Source organism: Paroedura picta, chromosome 14 (genome assembly GCF_049243985.1).
Source record: "Paroedura picta isolate Pp20150507F chromosome 14, Ppicta_v3.0, whole genome shotgun sequence".
Taxonomy (NCBI): domain Eukaryota; kingdom Metazoa; phylum Chordata; class Lepidosauria; order Squamata; family Gekkonidae; genus Paroedura; species Paroedura picta.
In genome coordinates this window covers 17,340,646-17,349,586 of record NC_135382.1, presented here as the reverse complement: position 1 = coordinate 17,349,586, position 8,941 = coordinate 17,340,646, and positions in this window count along the sequence as shown.

Genomic DNA, 8,941 nt, shown 5'->3' with positions numbered 1-8,941 from the left:
TGTGCTCGAGCCGCCCTTCCAGGGAAGGCAGCATCCGGGTTTGTCAAGGCAGGTGTGAATCCTGCTCTGATATGCTTTAAACCCCAGAAGAGAGTTAGTGGGATTCTAGGCTTCATAGGACTCCAGGAAGATCAATGCCCCCACTCCACCCCCCTGGCATGCTAAATCCAAAGAAGTTATTTGGAAGCCCCAAATAATCATCATCATCATCATCATCATCATCATCATCATCATCATCATCATCATCACCATCATCATCATCATCATAATCGCTGGATTTTTGTACCCCACTTTTTACTCCCAGAAGGAGTCCCAGAAGACACCCTGTGAGGTTGGTGAGGTTGAGAAAGCTCTGGGAGAACTGGGACTGGCCCAAGGTCATCCATCCGGCTGCATGTGGAGGGGGAGTGGGGAATCAAACCCTGTTCTGCAGATCAGAGTCTGCTGTTCTTAACCAGGACACTGAGCTGACCCCTCGGTCAGAATGGCCTGGGGAGGCAATCTTCCAACACCCCCCCACGCACACACACACACACATGTTTCTGTGGAAATCCACTTCCACATGGCTCAGCTGCCCTGGTTCAGGGCTTGGGGGAATTGCTCTCTCTCATTCACTCTCTCTGGGTGGATGAATGCTAACATTCCTAAGCCTCGGTCATTCCTTCTAGGAAGAGCGCCCATCTAAGGCTTCCTGTGTTCTGCAATCCACACTACGGAGGGGAACCCCCCCTTTCTCCCAGGATGGGACCCAGATGCTTCCTGGAGCAGAAACCTCCTGAGGACTGGACGGGTGGTGACCATTTCCTTGCCAAGAGTGGATTTCATTTCCTGACCGAAATGCACAAGCGCTTCATGTTACGTGCATTATTAAAAAACCCAACAAAACCTGGATGCCCATTTAGGTTAAAGAGAGAGAGAGAAAAAAAAGAGTCACATGGGGCAGCGGAAGGTTCTGCCAAGCTTGCTGTCTGGTTCTTGGAATCGAGCAGACGCTCAAAGACTGTCTCAAGTTGGGGGAGGGCATGGATTCAGGGATTTAATTCATAAAGCCTGTGCTGACTATATATAGATGCCTGGTGGATGCTGCTGGCACAGGCGCCCGGCATGTCGGCTGTGGAGGGTGGCACCCTGCCAGGGGGAGAGAAAGGGAAACCCGGTTGGTTCGGTGGCTCCGATGGATGGCGTTGAGGGAGGCAGGAGGCTGGCGGGCAGGCGGGCTGGCTCCACAAACCGGTGAGCTGTCCATGGTGGAGAGGAAGCCCTGGTTTCCTGGAAAGCTCTTTCCGTCCTGCCACGGGGAAGTTGACGACCCCCCCTCCGCTTCCCTCCCCAGTAATGCCATAGTGTTTGGGCACAAAAGCCCTTTTAGGACAAAAATATTTCCACGGGCTGTTGGGAATCCACGTTCACGGATTCTGTTGTGGAACGCTGAAACAATTAAACTTGGGCGATCTTACAGTGGCCGCAGCACGAGAAGACCAGACTATGGCTAGGAATAGCCTATCCGGCTAGGAAAAATCGACAGAGGCAGGGGAAGAGGAAGGGCCCACTGGAGATGAATCGCCTCTCTCCAGGAAGCCACGGCCCTCCGCCTGCAAGCAAACCACAAAAGAGGGGGAAACCAGCTCAGCCCACAGTCTTCCGATTTCGTCCTGAGGGTCAAGCTGCAACAGATAGAAAATAAAAGATCTATTATATAGTGTCCACATTTAAAATAAAAAAAAAAACACATTAGGGGTCTGGATGTCAGATTGTACAATTTACAAATATTCCTGGTAGACAAACATGCCCCTATGAACCCCATGAAACCAGACAGCCTTCCTCAGCAGTTACAAATACATGAAATATACATAACACACATTCAGAGAGTATTCTACAGGACATATTTTTCGCAACCAGGTGTAGTTCCTGGTGTGTGTTTAGGCAAATGATTTCTTATAGAGCAGGCCATGGGTGCCTCCTCATGATGCCCGTACTCATCCAACTGCAAACTGGTATGGAATTTCTAATAGCTCTGAATCAACGAGTAGACAGAGCCAATCCTTTGTGGATTGTACATATTTAATGCGCTTGTAACCACTGAGGAAGGCTGTAGAAGCTAAAACGCATCAAGAAGAGTTGGTTATTATATGTCATTTTTCTCTACCAGGAGTCTCAAAGCGGCTTCCAATCACCTTCCCTTTTCTCTCCCTACAACAGACACCCTGTGAAGGAGTGGAGGCTGAGAGAGCCCTGATATTACTGAAGAAGAAGAGTTGGTTCTTATATGCCACTTTTCTCTACCTGAAGTGGCTTATATTTGCCTTCCCTTTCCTCTCCCCACAACAGACACCCTATGAGGAAGGTGAGGTTGAGAGAGCCCTGATATTACTCAAGAGGAAAAAGAGTTGGTTCAGTTATATGCCAATTTTCTCTACTTGAAGGAGTCTCAAAGCGGCTTACAATCACCTTCCTTTTCCTCTCCCCACAACAAACAGCCTGTGAGGGAGATGGGGCTGAGGGAGCCTTGATATTGCTGCTCTGAGAACAGCACTATCAAGACTGTGAGGAGTCCAAGGTTGCCCAGCTGGCTGCATGTGGAGGAACGGGGAATCGAACCTGGCTCACTAGATTAGAAGTTGCTGCTCTTAACCACTACACCACGCAGGCTCCCAAGTTATGTAGTTCATAGAACATATTTGTCCACTAGGAATGTTTGTAAATTGTACAGTTTGCCCTTCAGACCTGTAATGTCCTCTGTCTGCCAGACCCGAGCAAGGCTGTTCAGAACAGGACATTGTGGAGGACGTCCATTCACAGAGCCACCAGGAGTTGGAAGTACCTTGACAGGACAACACATCTGCATGATCATATACAATTATTTCTAAGGTGCCCTTGGCATACAGCCATTTGCAGAAATGAGAGGGGGCGTGGGACCCAGGCGTCCCACATTCCCAGCCCTTCTTGAACTCTCAATCACCCCATTCTGCCATCCTCCACTTGGCAAAAGTCATCCTTGTCTGATATTTAAAAAGCTAATGCCTGACCTTATCATCGATTCTGATGAGTCACCGTGTTGGCCTGAAGCAGCAGCACAGTCTGGGTCCAGGGTCACCTTGAAGACCCACCTAGTTGTGCCTTGGATAAAAGCTATCAATTGCAGGCACAACTTCTTCAGATATCATGAAACAGAATTTCCTCAACCAGACCTATAGGAAGAGAGAGGGGGAAAATAACTGCCTCAGTCCTATCTCAGCTATCATGACCCAGTTAATTATGCACCTGAACTCCTGCAATTAACACCCCCACATCTCCCGCCCTCTCTCTAACTATGTATAGCCGATAATGATGAAGAAGCAGAGTTGGTTTTTATACCCCACTTTTCTCGACCCAAAGGAGTCTCAAAGCGGCTAACAATCTCCTTCACTTCCTCTCCCCACCACAGACACCCTGTGAGGGAGGTGGGGCTGAGAGAGCCCTGATATTACTGTCCAGCCACAACAGCTTTATCTGGAGTCCCAAAGAGGCTTACAGTCGCCTTCCCTTCCTCTCCCCACAACAGATGTCCCGTGAGAGAGGTGAGGATGAGCCCTGATATGAAGAAGAGTTGGTTCTTATATGACACTTTTCTCTACCTGAAGGAATTTCAAAGCAGCTTACAATCTCCGTCCCTTTCCTCTCCCCACAACAGACACCCTGTGAGATTGGTGGGGCTGAGAGAGCTCTGACGAACTGCTGTGAGAAGAGCTCTAAGAGAACTGCAGCTGGCCCAAGGTCACCCAGCTGGCTGCATGGGGAGGAGTGGGAATCAAACCTGGCTCTCCAGATTAGAGGCTGCCGCTCTTAACCACTGTACCACCACCACTACAACAGCAGCAACAACAACAACAATAATATTTTATTTATATGCTGCCCTTCCAATACTCAGGGCGGGTGACAGCATTAAAACGTATACAAAAGTTAAAATTTTAAAACATTCCAGCGACTGCAATTCATCCCAGATGGGGGAGGTTTGGCAGGAGCTGATCTGTCACCTCTTCTCCCCCCTCTCTGAGTGGCGGGGCCAGCTCCTATGGTGGGAATAGCTCTGTTTTACAGGCCCTGCGGGACTGATGCAGATCCTGCAGGGCCCTGATCTCTCCTGGGAGCTCATTCCACCTGGCTGGGGCCATGGCCGAAAAGGCCCTGGCACTGGTCAAGGGCCACTTCACTTCTTTTGGACCAGGGATCCTGAGCAGATGTTACTGTGAAGATCACAGCACACCTGGGCAGTTATAAGGGAAAAGGTGGTCCCACAGGTACACTGGTCCCAGACTATTTAATCCTTTAAAGCAGGGGCCGTCAAACTGCGGCCCTCCAGATGTCCATGGACTACAATTCCCATGAGCCCCTGCCAGCATTCGCTGGCAGGGGCTCATGGGAATTGTAGTCCATGGACATCAGGAGGGGCGGAGTTTGATGACCCCTGCTTTAAAGCTTAAAACCAGCACCGCGAACATGATTCAGTTTCCAATCTGGAGCCAATGCAGCTGGGTAAGCACCGGTGTTATATCGACTCCACACAGCCTCATTTTGTACCACTTGGAGTTTCTGGAGCGGTCTCAAGGGCAGCCGTGCGTAGACCTGGGCTCTGAAGCGTGCGCGTGCATGCAGAACTCTATATCTTGAATACAACCTTGTTGGCCTTAAAGGTGCCCTTGGACTCCAATTTGTTTCTAGGATTGATGGTTAAGTGTAATTGTATCAACACAGGAGGACACGGTTTCAGGGGGCCTCCCCTGAAATTCCCTCCCAGATTTTGGCTGCTGACTCACTTTCCTCCTTCCCTCCCTTCTTTCCAGTCCCTCCCCCAAACCCATCTCTTCTGGGAACCGGACTGGGGAGCCCTTTAGCCTTCTCCCGCTATTGCAAGGATCCCTGCTCATGGGTCACAGGCGTGGCTGACGTCACTCTCTTCATACCTTGGCCTCTCCCTTTCCTCCCCACCCATCCCGCCATTTACCCCCCCCCCTTCTCCCTCCCCAGCAGGAAGATGCATACTTGAGAATGACTTGCATGAAATCATCCTCAACTGAGAGTGGGCGGAACTTCCTTGCCGTCTGCACGCCAGTGCTGGGAACCAGCCGAGCTGAGCAGAAGGAAGGAAGCTCTCGGTGAAATCTTGGGTCCCTCTCAACTCCTTCAGGTTTCGGCAGGCCCAGGTGGAATGTCAAGTGTGCCCTTCATCCAGATTTATTTAAACCGTATATTACAGCCAATCCGATGTAATGATGGGTGTTGCTACCACTGCCTGCCTGCAAAACCTTTTTAAAAATAGCTGTGCCGTTGCTGATGAATTGTTTCATCTGCGTACCTGGTGTGGGAAACCCCTCCTGCTGATTCATTTCCTGGAGTCCAATGCAAGCTCTCCGGTTGGCTGGAAGATGCTTTTGCACAGTTCAAACAAACCTATGCAACTGCCGTATTCACAGTATTTGCTATACCTGCAATATTTACAGTTCAGTGTTGTCACACCTGTTGCGTCAGGGATGGGAAAGAACAGTTCCTGTTAGTGGACCCACACTGATCCGTCCTGGCCTGGAGCCGACAGGATCGTGACAGCCAGCCTGGTGTGGTGGTTAAGAGCGGTGGCCTCTAATCTGAAGATTGATTCCCCACTCCTCCTCCACATGCAGCCACCTGGGTCACCTTGGGCCAGTCACAGTTCCCTCGGAACTCTTTCAGCCCCACCTGCCTCACAAGGTGCCTGTTGTGGGGAGAGGAAGGGAAGGTGATTGTAAGCTGCTTTTGAGCCACGTGAGACCTGCTGGGAGATCTTGGACCAGTTCTCTCAGAGCTCTCTTAACTCTGCCTCCCTGATGAGAAGAAGGGAATTGTAAGCCCCTTTGGGACACATGAGACTTGCTGGGTGACTTTGGAACAACCATGGTTCTGTGTTCTCTCAACTTCACCTACCTTACGAGGTGTCTGTTGTGGGGAGAGGAAAGAGGGGTGATTGTGAGCAGTTTTGAGACTCCTTCAGGTAGTAAAAAGTGGGGTCCAACAACACAGCTTTTTCTTCTTCTTTCCTTCTGTTTCAGCAAAGTCTCAAACCTCCCTCTGGTCTAAGATAGCAATCCCCAACCTGTGGGCTGCGGACCACATGTGGTCCTTCGACTAATTGGAGGTGGGCCCCGAAGTACGCCTTCTCCCCCCACCCCGGCCCTTTACTTCATCTCCCCCGGCCCTTTACAACACACTTCGGGTGTCATAGTCTCCCATCACTCCCAGATGGGACTCTCTCATTGCAGAGAAACAAGCTCAGGGTTCCCATTGATTTGTCATTGTCATGAGTTAAAATTTCCATGAAAATAAAATGTTCCTTATGTTCATTGTTGTGACGTGTCTGTATCTTATTTTGAAGGGATGTTTAAACATTACCATAGCGATCAGAGAGCGCTAGGGCAGTGGTTGAGAGTAGAGGAGTAAACTACCCCCCCCACCGGGCCTCAGTAAAAGGCGTTGAGTGGTCCCCGGCGTTGAGTGGTCCCTGGTGATAAAAAGGTTGGGGACCACTGGTCTAAGAAGCTTTCTTCCCAATTTGATGGTGTTTCCACAGAAGACTCCTTAGGTCGAAGGAAGGGTTATGATTTTGCTGAGAGGAGTGTTTGGAGATGTACAATAGCTTCAAGTTGGTTTTTTGAGTGGGACAGATGTCCAACCAGGAAACATGTTGGACTTCCAGTGGAAAAACAGGCATCCCTTATGGTTGACCATTTATTTGACCATGTGCATTTTTAAAAATTGCTTCACTACCATGGTTTTGTGTGACTGGCAGTGCCTCGCTGACTCATTTTGGTGGGAATTGCCAGGATGTTTTGCCTTCTTGAATGGGTTGAAAGTTAAATCCAGTTCTACCTTGTGATTCATAACATTACTTTCAAATTATTACATCTTTGCACTTATGGCCCTTTGACCCCACAATGGGTCACCCTAAGTAGGAACCAACTTGACGACCCTTGACCCACTACAGGAAGGTGATGCGGGCAAACGCATCAGTTGATAATTTTAGGAATGAAATTGTGCAAGCTCGGTTCAACCAACCCGGAACCAGCAATATCAATTTGATGGCATCAGAACAGCTATCTCTTTTGAAACGTGAAGACTCCAATCATGGCCCAGTCATCGTTCAATGCAAAATTGTTGGTGAGAGACAATACTCCCATTTGCTAATCAATTAGCCACAAGCTGGAACGGCTGATTACAACAATGCAATCAGATCACGCTGTCAATTAAAAACTTTTGACAACTTGCCACCAAAGACTGTAAGAGGTTCAGACTCAAGTGAGTTTATTCCTTGGCTGGTTGTGATGGATTTCTTAAAAAGCAAAGTGAGAAGAATTGTTAGAATCAGAACAAAGTTTGTGTCCAGGGGCACCATTAAGGTTAATGAAGTTTAATTCTGGGTGCAAGCTCGTGTGTGCAAGCATTCTGGGAAAGGGAGACCCATCAGATGCACTGGTACCAAGAGGAGAGGAGAGGGGAAGGGATATATTAATCCCCCTTTATTTCTAAAAGAAAGGAAAACATTTGTTCTATGAAATTCATGAAGTACCTTTTATTAAAGGTAAAGGAATCCCCTGTGCAAGCACCGGGTCATGTCTGACCCTTGGGGTGACACCCTCTAGCATTTTCATGGCAGACTCAATACAGGGTGGTTTGCCAGTGCCTTCCCCAGTCATTAGCATTTTACCCTCCAGCAAGCTGGGTACCCATTTTACCAACCTCGGAAGGATGGAAGGCTGAGTCGACCTTGAGCTGGCTGCTGGGATTGAACTCCCAGCCTCATGGGCAGAGCTTCAGACTGCATGTCTGCTGCCTTACCACTCTGCGCCACAACCAAAATGACACCATTCTTCTAGCTCTGAAATGTCTGCCATTCTTCTAGTTTGCCCCCACAAAAGAAAGGAAATCCTAGCCCATTCAAGATTGTGAGAAGCAGAAAGGGTTAAAAACACACATCAGGTAACCTAACATTTTAATCAGTTTTTTTTAAACAACAACAACAACAACAACAACACCCAGATATTTACATAAGAAGACTAACAAACAGATATTTAGAGAGTGGTGAATCAGATTACAAAGCATCTTCTAAAACTGGATTTTTGGGGAGGAGGATTCAGGCAGGGGTCCTTGAGCATAAAAGAAAAGCCAGCTTCTATGGCATGAATGGGATCCCTCATGGCTTTTGTACTTATAAGCTCAATGAAATGTAGCCTATTTTTTTGGGGGATGATACTCTTTGCCTGTTTCATTAGCTGAAAAGATAGCTGGATCTTTATGAACTGGGAGACCCTGACCACTTCTACATGTGTGAGTTCTCAGTGTACTCATCAAAGGCTGGTAGAGCATCCACGATAGCCTGCATTGAGCCTACTGCACAAACATATCTGAAGGACCCCTTTCCTGAGCACAGGCATTGGTTGCTCTCTCCTGCATACAAAGGTGTGAACGTTCTAGGGAGTGTCCTACAAGCACATTCCAGGCGTGGCCAAACTGTGGATCTCCTGGAGGCTCAAGAGAATTGTAGTCCACAGACAGTCTGGCCACCCCCCACACCATACCAAGCTGATTGACATCCAGTGCGGTGTGGTAATCAAGACTGGGGGAGTCAGTCTGGAGAACAGGGTTTGATTCCCCACACCTCCTCCACATGAAGCCAGCTGGGTGACCTTGGGCTCAGAGTTCTCTCAGTCCCACCTGCCTCGCAAGGAAGGGAAGGTGACTGCAAGCCACTTTGTGGTTCCTTAAGGCAGACAAGAGAGGGGCAGACTCTTCTTCTTCTACGCTTCTTCTTCTTTGGCAGAATATTTTTCAGAGGGACATTATCAGGGATGGGGAGCTTTCTCAGAATGAGAGGGGGTCCTGTGTCAGCATTTAGGGCAGTCGGGATTTCATTTTGTATGTGCATCCTGTTAAGAGT